This window comes from Cherax quadricarinatus, chromosome 66 (genome assembly GCF_038502225.1).
Source record: "Cherax quadricarinatus isolate ZL_2023a chromosome 66, ASM3850222v1, whole genome shotgun sequence".
Lineage (NCBI taxonomy): Eukaryota > Metazoa > Arthropoda > Malacostraca > Decapoda > Parastacidae > Cherax > Cherax quadricarinatus.
The window spans coordinates 13,115,799-13,133,275 of NC_091357.1; the positions used below are offsets into that span (position 1 = coordinate 13,115,799).

Genomic DNA, 17,477 nt, shown 5'->3' on the forward strand with positions numbered 1-17,477 from the left:
ACCACAACCACTCACCACCTACCACCACCACTACCACCACCACCACCACCACCACCACCACCACCACTCCACCACCACCACTACCACCTACCACCTCACCTCACCACCACCTACCACCACCACCACCACCTACCACCACCACCACCACCACCCCACCACTACCACCACCACCACCACTACCACCACCACCACTACCACCACACCACCACCACCACCACCACCACCACCACCACCACCACCACACCAACCACCACCACCACTACCACCACCACCACTACCACACACCACACCACCTACCACACCACCTACCACACCACCACTACCACCTACTACACCACTACCACTACTACTCCACTACCACTACACCACCACTACTACCACTACCACACTACTACACTACCACACTACAACCACCACAACCACTACCACTACCTCCACACACCCAACCACTACCACTACCACTACCTACCACCACTACCACTACCACTACTACCACCACCACTACCAACCACTAGTAAGAACACCACCACTACCACCACACTACTACTACCACAACCACTACACTACACTAACTACCTACCTACCACTACTACTACACACCACATACTACTACTACTAACACCTACCTACTACAACCACCACTACCACCTACTACTACCACTACCACTACCTACAACCACCACCACCACCACCTACCACCACACCACTACCATACTACCACTACTCCATCATCACTACCACCACCACTACCACTACCACTACAACCACCACTACACCACTACGATAGAGCAGTTGCAAGGTGCTCTAACAACATGTTGTCCAGTGTTGTGTAAATGTTGTGATTCAGTGTGTTCATTAGTTTTAGTTTCCAACTCTTCGGCCTGAGGTCAGATTTCCCTGGTGTCTGCTTGTTAACTAGGCTGTTCCTGCCTACACTGCCGTCACACAGTCTTCACAACCTGCTTGAACCGAGGCATTTTGCAGGAGTTGGTCCAGTTTCTGCATGAAAACAAATGACTGTGTATATTCTCTGGTGTGTTTTTTTGGGACGAGTGATCCGTCACCTGGTGCTTTTATGCCCTCGGTCATAATCTATTTCCTGCCTCGTTGAGGGTATGTTTTCATCTCTGACTGTCACTCCCTGGTGTCGACCTCCTCCTGGGACAGTAAATAACTGATAAATGGTTCACAGAACCGACAAGTTGATAAATTAGACACATGTGCAACACCTGGGTATCTTTATTAACTGATGTCTACCTGGAGGGTATTTCGGGGGTCAGTGTTCCCCGTGGCCCGGCCTTTGACCAGGCCTCCAGGTGGATCAAGGCCTGATCAACCAGGCTGTTACTGCTGGCTGCACGTAGTCTAACATACCGGCTGATCGGGTACTGACTCAAGGTATCTGTCCAGTTCCCTCTTCAAGGCAGCCAGGGGTCTATTGGTAATTCCTCGTATGCCTGGTGGTAGGCTGTTGAACAGTCTTGGGCCCCTGACACTTACTGTGTTTTATCTTAGTGTACTGATGGTATCCCTACTTTTTATTGGGGGTATGTTGCACCGTCTGCCCAGTCTTTCGTTTTCTTAGGGAGTGAGTTATGTGTGTAGATTAGGGACCAGTCCCTGTAGGATTTTCCAGGTGTAGATTATGATGTATCTCTCTCGACTGCGCTCCAGTGAGTACAAGTCAAGTGGTTCCAGGCGCTCCCAGTAGTTAAGGTGTCTGACGGAACTTATATGTGCAGTAAAGTATCTCTACATTCTCCAGATCTGTCATTGCACCTGCCTTGAATGGGCATGTTAATGTACAGCAGTAGAGAACAAGTGATCTAAAAAGGATCATCATTGGCTTTGCATCCCTTGTTTTGAAGGTTCTCATTATCCATCCTATCATCTTCCTAACAGATGTGATAGTGGCACTGTTGTGATCCTTGAAGGTGAGATCCCCAGACATTAACACTCCCAGGTTCTTCACACTACTTTTCCACTCATTGTGTGATTTGAATTTGTAGTATACTCACTTCTAGCTAACATTTCCTCCAGTTTTCCATAACGGAGTAGTTGAAATTTGTCTTCATTGAACATCATATTGTTTTCCGTTGCCCACTGGAAAAATTGAAAAGTTGGTTTATATCTGCCTGGAGATATACCGTGTCCTCAGTGGATGACAGTCTCATGCAGATTCTGGATTCTGGAGTGACATCTACTCTGTCGTATCTGACAGTGATTATGTGTACATGATGGTGAAAGTGTTTCTTTCCTTTTTGAGCCACCCTGCCTCGGTGGGAGACGGCCGGGAGGTACCGCCTATGGGACTGTGCAACACACAGGTGCAACACTAGACACAAGCCTTCCCCGTCACTGTGCCTTCCATGTTCCTCTACACACTCGGTGTGGTTAAAGTCCACCACTTCACTTGCTTTATTAGCATCTATTCTTTGCATACGTTGGTGAGTTGTTTGATGGACTCAACTGCCTTTGTGTAGCCGCTCACACCTACCCTGTGTGTGTGTGTGTGTGTGTGTGTGTGTGTGTGTGTGTGTGTGTGTGTGTGTGTGTGTGTGTGTGTGTGTGTGTGTGTGTGTGTGTGTCTGTGTGTGTGTGTGTGTGTGTGTGTGTGTGTGTGTGTGTGTATGTGTGTACAAGCTTCCTAGTTAGCACCACCTTGTGCTTGTTATCTGGCCAAGAATCGTGCGGAGGGCGTGACGTCTCTCCTGAGACTCTCTCTCTCTTCACTCCTTCCTAACGCTAGTGTGACTCTGAAAACTTGATATTAATCTCTGACAGCTTGCTTAACCTCCCTACCCTCTCTCTCTCTCTCTCTCTCTCTCTCTCTCTCTCTCTCTCTCTCTCTCTCTCTCTCTCTCTCTCTCTCTCTCTCTCTCTCTCTCTCTCTCTCTCTCTCTCTCTCTCTCTCTCATACACACACATATATACATGACGGAAGGGATAGATTCAGAGGTGTCCCTGTTTGCAGACGATGTGAAGGTATTGCAGCCTGAGCAGATCAGGGATCTGGACAGGCTGCAAGCCTGGTCCAGCGACTGGTTCTTGGAGTTTAACCCCACCAAGTGCAAAATCATGAAGACCGCAGACGGAGTACAGGCTAGGGGGTCTACAAACCACACTCAAGGAAAAGAATATTGGGATGAGCATCATACTGAGCCCATCTCCTGAGGCACACATCAACCAAATAATTTCTACAGCATATGGGCGCCTGGCAAACCTAAGAATAGCATTTCGACATCAGAGTAAGAAGTCATTCAAGATATTGGAGTGTGCAGCACCAATATGGAACCCACACCTCGTCAAGCACGTCAAGAAATTAGAGAAAATGCAAAGGTTTGTAACAAGAGGCATGTCCTACGAGGAGAGGTTAAAGGAAATCGAACTGACGACACTGGAAGACATGAGGGATAGGGAGGACATGATAACGACATATAAAATACTGAGAGGAATCGACAAGGTGGATAAGGGCAGGATGTTCCAGAGATGGTACCTCTTCATCCACCCACAGCCAAGACCAGACCTCTTCATCCACCCACAGCCAAGACCAGACCTCTTCATCCACCCACAGCCAAGACCAGACCTCTTCATCCACCCACAGCCAAGACCAGACCTCTTCATCCATCCACAGTCGAGACCACACCTTTCTTCCTCTATCCACTGTCGAGACCACACCTTTCTTCATCCATCCACAGTCGAGACCACACCTTTCTTCCTCTATCCACTGTCGAGACCACACCTTTCTTCATCCATCCACAGTCGAGACCACACCTTTCTTCATCCACCCACAGTCGAGACCACACCTTTCTTCATCCACCCACAGTCGAGACCAGACCTCGTCTGTTGATCCAGCTCCTCCCCATCATGAAGGAGCATATACTTCACATCCAGAGGACGTGTAGGCCTGGAGAAACATCACAACCATAAAACAGTTTACAAACCAGCAAATAATTCACAAGCAGAAGGGCCTTTTACAAGCAGGAAATATTTGACAAGCAGGAAGCAGATGTTACAGGGCCGTAATCTCGCGCTGACGAGAAGCAAATACGGAAGAGTCACGCTGATTGCCACTGATAAATGAAGGCAGTGTCAAAACACAGTCACTGGCGTTATCTTTACCAGTGATCACGTGTCGTACTGGTACCAGGAGAGTACCAACACCACAGTCTAGTGTGGTACTGGTACCAGGAGAGTACCAACACCACAGTCTAGTGTGGTACTGGTACCAGGAGAGTACCAACACCACAGTCTAGTGTGGTACTGGTACCAGGAGAGTACCAACACCACAGTCTACTGTGGTACTGGCACCAGGAGAGTACCAACACCACAGTCTAGTTTGGTACTGGTACCAGGAGAGTACCAACACCACAGTCTAGTTTGGTACTGGTACCAGGAGAGTACCAACACCACAGTCTCTCTTTCTCTTTTCTTCTCCTTGCCTCTCTTCTCCTTCCTTCTTGTCTCTCTTCTCCTTCCTTCTTGTCTCTCTTCTCCTTCCTTCTTGTCTCTCTTCACCTTCCTTCTTGTCTCTCTTCTCCTTCCTTCTCCTTGTCTCTCTTCTCCTTGTCTCTCTTCTCCTTGTCTCTCTTCTACTTCCTTCTCCTTGTCTCTCTTCTCCTTCCAACTCCTTGTCTCTCTTCTCCTTCCTTCTCCTTGTCTCTCTTCTCCTTGTCTCTCTTCTCCTTGTCTCTCTTCTACTTCCTTCTCCTTGTCTCTCTTCTCCTTCCAACTCCTTGTCTCTCTTCTCCTTCCTTCTCCTTGTCTCTCTTCTCCTTCCTTCTCCTTCCTTCTCCTTGTCTCTCTTCCCCTTCCTTCTCCTTGTCTTTCTTCTCCTTCCTTCTCCTTGTCTCTCTTCTCCTTCCTTCTCCTTGTCTCTCTTCTCCTTCCTTTTCCTTGTCTCTCTTCTTCTTCCTTCTCCTTGTCTCTCTTCCCCTTCCTTCTCCTTGTCTTTCTTCTCCTTCCTTCTCCTTGTCTCTCTTCCCCTTCCTTCTCCTTGTCTTTCTTCTCCTTCCTTCTCCTTGTCTCTCTTCTCCTTCTTTCTCCTTGTCTCTCTTCTCCTTCCTTCTCCTTGTCTCTCTTCTCCTTCTTTCTCCTTGTCTCTCTTCTCCTTGCTAACCTTCGTGTATAACCAAACATCGTGTTGACGTCTTCCACCCGCTAGACGACTTGTACATGCTTCCGTTTCTTTATCTTCTTCTTTTTCCTCCTCCTCCTCCTCCTCCTCCTCCTTCTTCTTCTTCTTCTTCTTCTTCTTCTTCTTCTCCTCCTCCTCCTCCTCCTCCTCCTTCTTCTTCTTCTTCTTCTTCTTGGTGGTGGGTGGCAGTACGCGTGGCTGCAGGGCGAAACATCGACTGATAATATTGAGACACTAGAATGCAGAATAAGTCTTCATATGTACAATGTTTCGCTTTTCAGCATTTTTCAAGTTATGTTTTTATAAAGCTCTACACTGAGCGAACCATGACTGGATAAAGCTCTATCCTGAGCGAACCATCACTGGATAAAGCTCTATCCTGAGCGAACCATGACTGGATAAAGCTCTATCCTGAGCGAACCATGACTGGATAAAGCTCTATCCTGAGCGAACCATGACTGAATAAAGCTCTACACTGAGCGAACCATGACTCGATAAAGCTCTATCCTGAGCGAACCATGACTCGATAAAGCTCTACACTGAGCGAACAATGACTGGATAAAGCTCTATCCTGAGCGAATCATGACTGGATAAAGCTCTACACTGAGCGAACCATGATTGGATAAAGCTCTATCCTGAGCGAACCATGACTGGATAAAGCTCTACACTGAGCGAACTATGACTGGATAAAGCTCTACACTGAGCGAACCGTGACTGGATAAAGCTCTATGGTGAGCGAACCGTGACTGGATAAAGCTCTATCCTGAGCGAACCATGACTGGACAAAGTTCTATCCTGAGCGAACCGTGACTGGATAAAGCTCTACGCTGAGCGAACCGTGACTGGATAAAGCTCTACACTGAGCGAACCGTGACTGGATAAAGCTCTACACTGAGCGAACCATGACTGGATAAAGCTCTATCCTGAGCGAACCATGACTGGATAAAGCTCTACACTGAGCGAACCATGACTGGATAAAGCTCTATCCTGAGCGAACCATGACTGGATAAAGCCCTACGCTGAGCGAACCATGACTGGATAAAGCTCTACACTGAGCGAACCATGACTGGATAAAGCTCTACACTGAGCGAACCGTTACTGGATAAACCTCTATGCTGAGCGAACCGTGACTGGATAAAGCTCTACGCTGAGCGAACCGTGACTGGATAAAGCTCTATGCTGAGCGAACCGTGACTGGATAAAGCTCTATGCTGAGCGAACCGTGACTGGATAAAGCTCTACGCTGAGCGAACCATGACTGGATAAAGCTCTACGCTGAGCGAACCGTGACTGGATAAAGCTCTATGCTGAGCGAACCGTGACTGGATAAAGGTTACGCTGAGCGAACCGTGACTGGATAAAGCTCTACGCTGAGCGAACCGTGACTGGATAAAGATCTACTGGGCGAACCATGACTGGATAAAGCTCTACGCTGAGCGATCCGTGACTGGATAAAGCTCTACGCTGAGCGAACCGTGACTGGATAAAGCTCTACGCTGAGCAAACCGTGACTGGATAAAGCTCTATGCTGAGCGAACCATGACTGGATAAAGCTCTATGCTGAGCGAACCATGACTGGATAAAGCTCTATGCTGAGCGAACCATGACTGGATAAAGCTCTACGGTGAGCGAACCATGACTGGATAAAACTCTACGTTGAGCGAACCATGACTGGATAAAGCTCTACGCTGAGCGAACCGTGACTGGATAAAGCTCTACGCTGAGCGAACCGTGACTGGATAAAGCTACACTGAGCGAACCGTGACTGGATAAAGCTCTACGCTGAGCGAACCATGACTGGATAAAGCTCTACGCTGAGGGAACCGTGATTGGATAAAGCTCTACGCTGAGCGAACCATGACTGGATAAAGCTCTACGCTGAGCGAACCATGAATGGATAAAGCTCTACGCTGAGCGAATCGTGACTGGATAAAGCTCTACGCTGAGCGAACCGTGACTGGATAAAGCTCTACGCTGAGCGAACCGTGACTGGATAAAGCTCCTCGCTGAGCGAACCGTGACTGGATAAAGCTCTACGCTGAGCGAACCGTGACTGGATAAAGCTCTACGCTGAGCGAACGATGATTGGATAAAGCTCTACGCTGAGCGAACCATGATTGGATAAAGCTCCTCGCTGAGCGAACCGTGACTGGATAAATCTCTACGCTGAGCGAACCGTGACTGGATAAAGCTCTATGCTGAGCGAACCATGATTGGATAAAGCTCTACGCTGAGCGAACCATGATTGGATAAAGCTCTACGCTGAGCGAACCATGATTGGATAAAGCTCTACGCTGAGCGAACCATGATTGGATAAAGCTCTACACTGAAAGAACCGTGATTGGATAAAGCTCTGCACTGAGAGAACCATGAGTGGATAAAGCTCTACGCTGAGCGAACCATGACTGGATAAAGCTCTACGCTGAGCGAACCACGAATGGATAAAGCTCTACGCTGAGCGAACCGTGACTGGATAAAGCTCTACGCTGAGCGAACCGTGACTGGATAAAGCTCTACGCTGAGCGAACCGTGACTGGATAAAGCTCTACGCTGAGCGAACCGTGACTGGATAAAGCTCCTCGCTGAGCGAACCGTGACTGGATAAAGCTCTACGCTGAGCGAACCGTGACTGGATAAAGCTCTACGCTGAGCGAACCATGATTGGATAAAGCTCTACGCTGAGCGAACCATGATTGGATAAAGCTCTACGCTGAGCTAACCATTATTGGATAAAGCTCTACGCTGAGCGAACCATGATTGGATAAAGCTCTACACAGAGAACCGTGATTGGATAAAGCTCTGCACTGAGAGAACCATGATTGGATAAAGCTCTACACTGAGCGAACCATGACTGGATAAAGCTCTACACTGAGCGAACCATGATTGGATAAAGCTCTACAGTGAGAGAACCATGACTGGATAAAGCTCTACACTGAGAGAACAGCGATTGGATAAAGCTCTACACTGAGAGAACCATGACTGGATAAAGCTCTAAACTGAGAGAACCATGATTGGATAAAGCTCTACACTGAGAGAACCGTGATTGGATAAAGCTCTGCACTGAGAGAACCAAGATTGGATAAAGCTCTACACTGAGCGAACCATGACTGGATAAAGCTCTACACTGAGCGAACCATGATTGGATAAAGCTCTACAGTGAGAGAACCATGACTGGATAAAGCTCTACACTGAGAGAACAGCGATTGGATAAAGCTCTACACTGAGAGAACCATGACTGGATAAAGCTCTAAACTGAGAGAACCATGATTGGATAAAGCTCTACACTCAGCGAACCATGATTGGATAAAGCTTTACACCGAGAGAAACATGACTGGATAAAGCTCTACACTGATAGAACCGTGATTGGATAAAGCTCTACACAGAGAACCGTGACTGGATAAAGCTTTACGCTGAGCGAACCATGACTGGATAAAGCTCTACACTGAGAGAATCATGATTGGATAAAGCTCTACACTGAGAGAACCATGACTGGATAAATCTCTACACTGAGAGAACCGTGAGTGGATAAAGCTCTACACTGAGAGAACCATGACTGGATAAAGCTCTACACTGAGAGAACCATGACTGGATAAAGCTCTACACTGAGAGAACCATGATTGGATAAACCTCTACACTGAGAGAACCATGACTGGATAAAGCTCTACACTGAGAGAACCATGATTGGATAAAGCTCTACACTGAGAGAACCATAACTGGATAAAGCTCTACACTGAGAGAACCATGACTGGATAAGCTCTACACTGAGAGAACCGTGATTGGATAAAGCTATACACTGAGAGAACCATGACTGGATAAAGCTCTACACTGAGAGAACCATGACTGGATAAAGCTCTACACTGAGAGAACCATGACTGGATAAAGCTCTACACTGAGAGAACCATGACTGGATAAAGCTCTGCACTGAGAGAGCCATGACTGGATAAAGCTCTACACTGAGAGAACCATGATTGGATAAAGCTCTACACTGAGAGAACCATGATTGGATAAAGCTCTACACTGAGAGAACCATGACTGGATAAAGCTCTACACTGAGAGAACCATGACTGGATAAAGCTCTACACTGAGAGAACCATGACTGGATAAAGCTCTACACTGAGAGAACCATGACTGGATAAAGCTCTACACTGAGAGAACCATGACTGGATAAAGCTCTACACTGAGAGACCCATGACTGGATAAAGCTCTACACTGAGAGAACCATGACTGGATAAAGCTCTACACTGAGAGAACCATGACTGGATAAAGCTCTACACTGAGAGAACCATGATTGGATAAAGCTCTACACAGGATGAAACATAGCTTGACAAAACTCCACTGAGAGTTGAAGATGACTGTAGAGCTCTACTGAGTGCGACCCATTCAGATAGACTTCTATGAAAGCTCCTTGTATCCAGAGCTCTTTCCCAGCATCACTTCATCCCTTATTAAAGACCATCCCTTATTAAAGACCGTCCCTTATTAAAGACCATTCATTATTAAAGACCATCCCTTATTAAAGACCGTCCCTTATTAAAGACCATCCATTATTAAAGACTATCACTTATTAAAGACCATCACTTATTAAAGACCATCACTTATTAAAGACCATCCCTTATTAAAGACCATCCCTTATTAAAGACCGTCCCTTATTAAAGACCATCACTTATTAAAGACCATCCATTATTAAAGACCGTCCCTTATTAAAGACCATCCATTATTAAAGACCATCCCTTATTAAAGACCGTCCCTTATTAAAGACCATCCCTTATTAAAGACCGTCCCTTAAAGACCATCCATTATTAAAGACCGTCCCTTATTAAAGACCATCCATTATTAAAGACCGTCCCTTATTAAAGACCATCCATTATTAAAGACCATCACTTATTAAAGACCATCCCTTATTAAAGACCATCACTTATTAAAGACCATCACTTATTAAAGACCATCCCTTATTAAAGACCATCCCTTATTAAAGACCATCCCTTATTAAAGACCATCACTTATTAAAGACCATCCCTTATTAAAGACCATCTCTTATTAAAGACCATCACTTATTAAAGACCATCCCTTATTAAAGACCACTTATTAAAGACCATCCCTTATTAAAGACCATCCCTTATTAAAGACCATCACTTATTAAAGACCATCCCTTATTAAAGACCATCACTTATTAAAGACCATCCCTTATTAAAGACCATCACTTATTAAAGACCATCACTTATTAAAGACCATCCCTTATTAAAGACCATCACTTATTAAAGACCATCCCTTATTAAAGACCATCACTTATTAAAGACCATCCCTTATTAAAGACCATCACTTATTAAAGACCATCCCTTATTAAAGACTATCACTTATTAAAGACCATCCCTTATTAAAGACCATCACTTATTAAAGACCATCACTTATTAAAGACCATCCCTTATTAAAGACTATCACTTATTAAAGACCATCCCTTATTAAAGACCATCACTTATTAAAGACCATCCCTTATTAAAGACCATCACTTATTAAAGACCATCACTTATTAAAGACCATCCCTTATTAAAGACACTTGTGCAACGTTTTGGAGTCTTTACTGAGGGAACGTTTCACCAGCCATTGGCTTCTTTAGTCCAATATAGAGAAGAAAGGTGGAAGACGAGTAGGAATGTGAGGTAATCAGTCCCTCAGGCTGGAGTCGATGTGATCAGTCTTGAGAAAAGTGACTGATGGACTGGAAACATCGACTCCAGGCTGAGGGACTGATTACCTCACACTCCTCCACGTCTTCCATTGTTCTTCTTTGTATTGGACTGAAGAAGTCACTGGCTGGCTAAACGTTTCCTGAGTCAAGATTCCCATGTGTTACACAAGTGTCTCATTCTTCAACTCGTGGGTTTTCTGCACTGTTTACATCACAGAGATGTGTCCTTGTTTGCTGATGTCAAACTTTTGGGCAGAAAAACAGGTGATCCACAATCCCTTGAAACGTCATTAATCGTGGCCTGGTGGCTAAAGCTCTCGCTTCACACGCCGAGTGTCTGGGTTCGATTCCCAGCGAGGGTAGAAACATTGGGCGCGTTTCTTTACGCCGGTTGTCTATGTTCCCCATCGACTGGTGTGGGTCGCATCCTGGGGACAACAGTGACCTAATTTGCCCGAAATTCTTTGCATAGCAAATGGCTTTCTATGTAGTAGTATGTCACTGATGTCAGCTATGGTCTGTATACCTTGTACATGTACTTGTGTACCTTGTACATGTACTTGTATACCTTGTACATGTACTTGTATACCTTGTACATGTACTTGTATACCTTGTACATGTACTTGTATACCTTGTACATGTACTTTTGTACATGTACTTGTATACCTTGTACATGTACTTGTATACCTTGTACATGTACTTGTATACCTTGTACATGTACTTGTGTACCTTGTACATGTACTTGTATACCTTGTACATGTACTTGTATACCTTGTACATGCACTTGTATACCTTGTACATGTACTTGTGTACCTTGTGCATGCACTTGTATACCTTGTACATGTACTTGTATACCTTGTACATGCACTTGTATACCTTGTACATGTACTTGTATACCTTGTACATGTACTTGTATACCTTGTACATGTACTTGTGTACCTTGTACATGTACATGTATACCTTGTACATGTACTTGTGTACCTTGTACATGTACTTGTATACCTTGTACATGTACTTGTGTACCTTGTACATGTACTTGTATACCTTGTACATGTACTTGTATACCTTGTACATGTACTTGCATACATTGTGCATGTACTTGTGTACCTTGTACATGTACTTGTATACCTTGTACATGCACTTGTATACCTTGTACATGCACTTGTATACCTTGTACATGTACTTGTGTACCTTGTGCATGTACTTGTATACCTTGTACATGTACTTGTATACCTTGTACATGTACTAGTAAACCTTGTACATGTACTTGTATACCTTGTACATGTGCTTGTATACCTTGTACATGTACTTGTATACCTTGTACATGTACTTATATACCTTGTACATGCACTTGTATACCTTGTACATGTACTTGTATACCTTGTACATGTACTTGTGTACCTTGTACATGTACTTGTATACCTTATACGTGTACTTGTGTACCTTGTACATGTACTTGTATACCTTGTACATGTACTTGTGTACCTTGTACATGTACTTGTATACCTTGTACATGTACGTGTATACCTTGTACATGTACTTGTATACCTTGTACATGTACTTGTTCAGAGAACCGATATGTTGATAAATTAGACACATGTGCAACTCTTGGGTATATTTATTGAGGAAACGTTTCGCCACACAGTGGCTTCATCAGTCCATACGTAGGAGAAACTTGAAGAACAGGAGGAGAATGAGGTAATCAGTCCCTCAACCTTGAGGGTTCTTCAAGTTTCTCCTACGTATGGACTGATGAAGCCACTGTGTGGCGAAACGTTTCCTCAATAAAGATACCCAAGAGTTGCACATGTGTCTAATTTATCAACATGTCGGTTCTCTGAACCATTCATCTACAAACCTGTCAGACACTGCAACTTCTTGGGATCTTAATACTTAGGAATTCTTCGCTTGCCTAACCCTTGGGCACGACCTACTTCCACATTGAACAAATGTGACACTACCTATGACTGCTACACCTCTCCTGCCATACGGTTTATAAGCTGCTTCTCCGCTCATATGCCGTATTCTATTCAAGATTGATGGACTGAACACATCGACTCAAGGTTGAGGGACTGATTACCTCATTCTCCTCCTGTCCTTCAAGCTTCTCCTACGTATGGACTGATGAAGCCAATGTGTGGCGAAACGTTTCCTCAATAAAGATACCCAAGAGTTGCACATGTGTCTAATTTATCATACCTTGTACATGTACTTGTATACCTTGTACATGTACTTGTAGAAAAAAAGATTATTATTATTATTATTATTATTATTATTATTATTATTATTATTATTATTATTATTATTAAAGGGCCTACCAAGAGGGAGCTGTGCACGTACAGTGTCGGATCAGCCGGGCTGTGGTTCGTATGTTGGACTACGTGCGGCCAGCAGTAACAACCTCGTTGATCAGGCCCTGATCCATCAGGAGGTCTGGTGATGGACCGGGCCACGGGGACGTTGATCCCCGGAATGCCCTCCAGGTAGTCTCCAGGTAGGTAGGTAGACCCCCGGCTACCTTCAAGAGGGAGCTGGACAGGCAGCTAAAGTTAGTACCTGACCAGCCGGGCTGTAGTTCCTACTTCGGCTTGTGTGCGGCCAACAGTAACAGCCTGGTTGATCAAGTCCTGATCCACTGCTAGGGCTGGTGATGGACCGAGCCGCGGGGGCGTTGACCCCCCGAAACACCCTCCAGGTATGAAGGGTAAGGGGGGGAGCCCATGATGAGGAAGTTGTACAGGAAGGATCACTAACATGTTTGGGTGTAGTGTGATGGACCGGCACAGCTGGTGGAGGAGCAATTAGCAGGATGTGGGCGTGATGGCAGGGGAAGGGACGGTCAGGTGGGTGTGGGTGCACCCACGGTATCGCTCACACGGGAGATGGGCATGGTTGTGCCCCACGGTACCGTCCACAGGGGAGATAGGCATGGTTGTACCCCACGGTACCGTCCACAGGGGAGATGAACGTGGGTGTACCCACGGTACCTCCCACAGGGGAGGTGGGCGTGGGTGTACCCACGGTACCGCCCACAGGTTAGGTGGGCGTGGGTATACCCACGGTACCGCCCACAGGGGAGGTGGGCGTGAGTCTTCGCGTGGGTCAGTGAACTATTTGTGACGGCTGAATGGCCGATCTCCTTCCTCGGAACACAGCTGTTTGCCTCTCAGTTCCCCAGGCCCTGTATGGCCCCCTACGGGTTTACCTGAAGTTTTCATGAGGTCGACACCCCGTGGCCTTGTTCTACACTCATCCTCCTGGTTGCTGGACTGATCGATGAAGCTATTAGTGCCCGCCTCCCGCACTCCAAAGAATGCACCATAGCCAGGTTGATCAGGAACTGTTTTGCGGAAGCTGTCAAGTTCCCTCTTGAAGATAATTAGAGTTTGTTGGTAATCTCTCTTATGTATGAAGGGAGGGTGTTGAAGAGTCGTGGTTCCTTTACACTTATTGAGCTCTGAGTGTACTCGTCGCTTCCCTGGTTTTCATTGGAGGTATCTTGCAATGTCTGCCAGGCTTCTTGTGTTCACAAGTAGTATTTTCAGTATGCAGGTTAGGCACCAATCCCTCCTCATTGAAGATCATATTGTTATCAGCGGCTCACTGGAAAAACTTGTTTTGTATCAGCTTGTAGGTTCCCTGTCTACTGTGCATGTCACTTTTATACAATTTTTAGCATTGTCTACAAAGGACGATACACAGTTGTGATTTATGTCCCTGTTTATATTACAAATAAGAATGAGAAAGAGAAGTGGGGCGAGTACCGTGCCATGTGGTACAGACCTATTTACTGTAGCAGACACTGATTTCACACAGTTTACTATTAATCTTTGGGTTCTCTTTCCTAAGAGATTAAATATCCATCTGTTCACCTTCTCAGTTATTCCTTTTGGAGGCAGTTTGTGTGCAGTTATCCCATGGTTGCACTTGTCAAAGGCTTTAACAAAGTCAGGGCATACTGCATCTGCATTTTGCTTGTCTCCGAGAGCATCCAAAACCATGTCGTAATGGTCCAGCAATTGCGAGAGGTAGGAGCGACCTGTTCTGAACCCGTGCTGACTTGGTTATGCAACTGCTGTGATTCCTTGTGATTGTTGATCTTGCTTCTTAAAACACTTTCAAACATCTTGATAATGTGGGAAATCCGGGCTCTTGTCTGTAGTTTTAATGACTCCAGTGTCTAGATTTCTTCTCTATACAATATTTAAGACACGTTGTAAGCATTTCTTGCAGTTTCATACCCTACCGCATAGCTTCCCTGTGATCGTATTTCCTTGGACCTCCTCCTGCAACATTGCAAGCTCCTGATGATGTGTTGATTGCAACACCAAAGGCGTAGAGCTATCATTCAACCTCTTCCGTAGTTGTTTTGCATCTTGTATCGCTTGTTCGCGATATTTGCATAATATGTATATATATATATATATATATATATATATATATATATATATATATATATATATATATATATATATATATATATATATATATATATATATATATGTCGTGCCGAATAGGCAGAACTTGCGATCTTGGCTTAAATAGCAACGTTCATCTTGCCATATAGGACAAGTGAAAATTTGTGTATGCAATAATTTCGCCAAAACCATTCTGAACCTAACGAAAAAAAATATATTTCACTATGTTTGTTTAGTATTAAATTATTGTAAACAAATCTAAAATATATTTAGTTGGGTTAGGCTAAAATAAATTACTCTTGTTATAATAAGGTTAGGTAAGTTTTCTAAGATTCTTTTTGTGCAAAATTATAAATTTTTACATTAACATTAATGAAAAAAATATATCTTTAAACGTATAAGAGAAAATTTTAGAAAGGATTTAATTTTAAATGAGTTCTTGCTAATTGACCAGTTTTACATATTCGGCACGACATATATATATATATATATATATATATATATATATATATATATATATATATATATATATATATATATATATATATATATATATATATATATCACCATGCCACCATAAACTATACCAGACTGGGGGAAATTTTTCCCATGATTATAAATATATTCGAAAAATGTTTTAAGTGTAGAGTGCATGGCAGATGATGGTGGTGGAGGGAGGGAGGGGGAAGGATGAGGATGGTGGTGGTGGTGGAGGGAGGGGAAAGGATGAGGATGGATGGATGGTGGTGGAGGGAGGGAGGGGAAAGGATGAGGATGGTGGTGGTGGTGGAGGGAGGGGGAAGGATGAGGATGGTGGTGGTGGTGATGAGGAGGGAGGGAGGGGAAGGATGAGGATGGTGGTGGTGAGGATGGTGGTGGTGGTGGAGGGAGGGGGAAGGATGGAGGGAGGGGGAAGGATGAGGATGGTGGATGAGGAGGGAGGGAGGGGGAAGGATGAGGATGGTGGTGGTGGTGGAGGGAGGGGGAAGGATGAGGATGGTGGTGGTGGGCGGGGGGGAAGGATGAGGATGGTGGTGGTGGGAGGGGGGGAAGGAGGAGGATGGTGGTGGTGGAGGGAGGGGGAAGGATGAGGATGGTGGTGGTGGTGGAGGGAGGGGAAAGGATGAGGATGGTGGTGGTGGTGGAGGGAGGGGGAAGGATGAGGATGGTGGTGGAGGGAGGGAGGGGAAAGGATGAGGATGGTGGTGGTGGTGGAGGGAGGGGGAAGGATGAGGATGGTGGTGGAGGGAGGGAGGGGGAAGGATGAGGATGGTGGTGGTGGTGGAGGGAGGGGGAAGGATGAGGATGGTGGTGGAGGGAGGGAGGGGTATGGATGAGGATGGTGGTGGTGGTGGAGGGAGGGGAAAGGATGAGGATGGTGGTGGTGGTGGAGGGAGGGGGAAGGATGAGGAGGGTGGTGGTGGGAGGGAGGGGAAAGGATGAGGATGGTGGTGGTGGTGGAGGGAGGGGGAAGGATGAGGATGGTGGTGGAGGGAGGGAGGGGAAAGGATGAGGATGGTGGTGGTGGTGGTGGGAGGGGGAAGGATGAGGATGGTGGTGGAGGGAGGGGGGGGGGAAGGATGAGGATGGTGGTGGTGGGAGGGGGGGGAAGGATGAGGATGGTGGTGGTGGTGGAGGGAGGGGGAAGGATGAGGATGGTGGTGGTGGTGGAGGGAGGGGAAAGGATGAGGATGGTGGTGGTGGTGGAGGGAGGGGGAAGGATGAGGATGGTGGTGGAGGGAGGGAGGGGAAAGGATGAGGATGGTGGTGGTGGGGGAGGGAGGGGGAAGGATGAGGATGGTGGTGGAGGGAGGGAGGGGGAAGGATGAGGATGGTGGTGGTGGTGGAGGGAGGGGGAAGGATGAGGATGGTGGTGGAGGGAGGGAGGGGGAAGGATGAGGATGGTGGTGGTGGTGGAGGGAGGGGAAAGGATGAGGATGGTGGTGGTGGTGGAGGGAGGGGGAAGGATGAGGATGGTGGTGGAGGGAGGGAGGGGAAAGGATGAGGATGGTGGTGGTGGTGGAGGGAGGGGGAAGGATGAGGATGGTGGGGGAGGGAGGGAGGGGGAAGGATGAGGATGGTGGTGGTGGTGGAGGGCGGGGGAAGGATGAGGATGGGGGTGGAGGGTGGGTGGGGGAAGGATGAGGATGGTGGTGGTGGTGGAGGGAGGGGAAAGGATGAGGATGGTGGTGGTGGTGGAGGGAGGGGGAAGGATGAGGATGGTGGTGGAGGGAGG

At 46.2% G+C, this 17,477-nt stretch overlaps 1 protein-coding gene across 11 annotated transcripts in view; it reads right to left on the reverse strand.

The window, feature by feature from the left end:
- LOC128704175 (rho GTPase-activating protein 45) overlaps positions 1 to 17,477 on the reverse strand; it is a 525,272-nt gene that overhangs the window by 217,284 nt on the left and 290,511 nt on the right. Inside the window, exon 1 of one of the 11 annotated variants that reach the window (XM_070099097.1) lies at positions 13,142 to 13,531. The exons of the other annotated variants lie outside the window; for them this stretch is intronic. The gene's annotated coding sequence lies outside the window, so the exon portion shown is untranslated. Of the gene's footprint in view, positions 1 to 13,141; positions 13,532 to 17,477 lie in introns of those variants that run through there. 11 annotated transcript variants of the gene reach the window in all.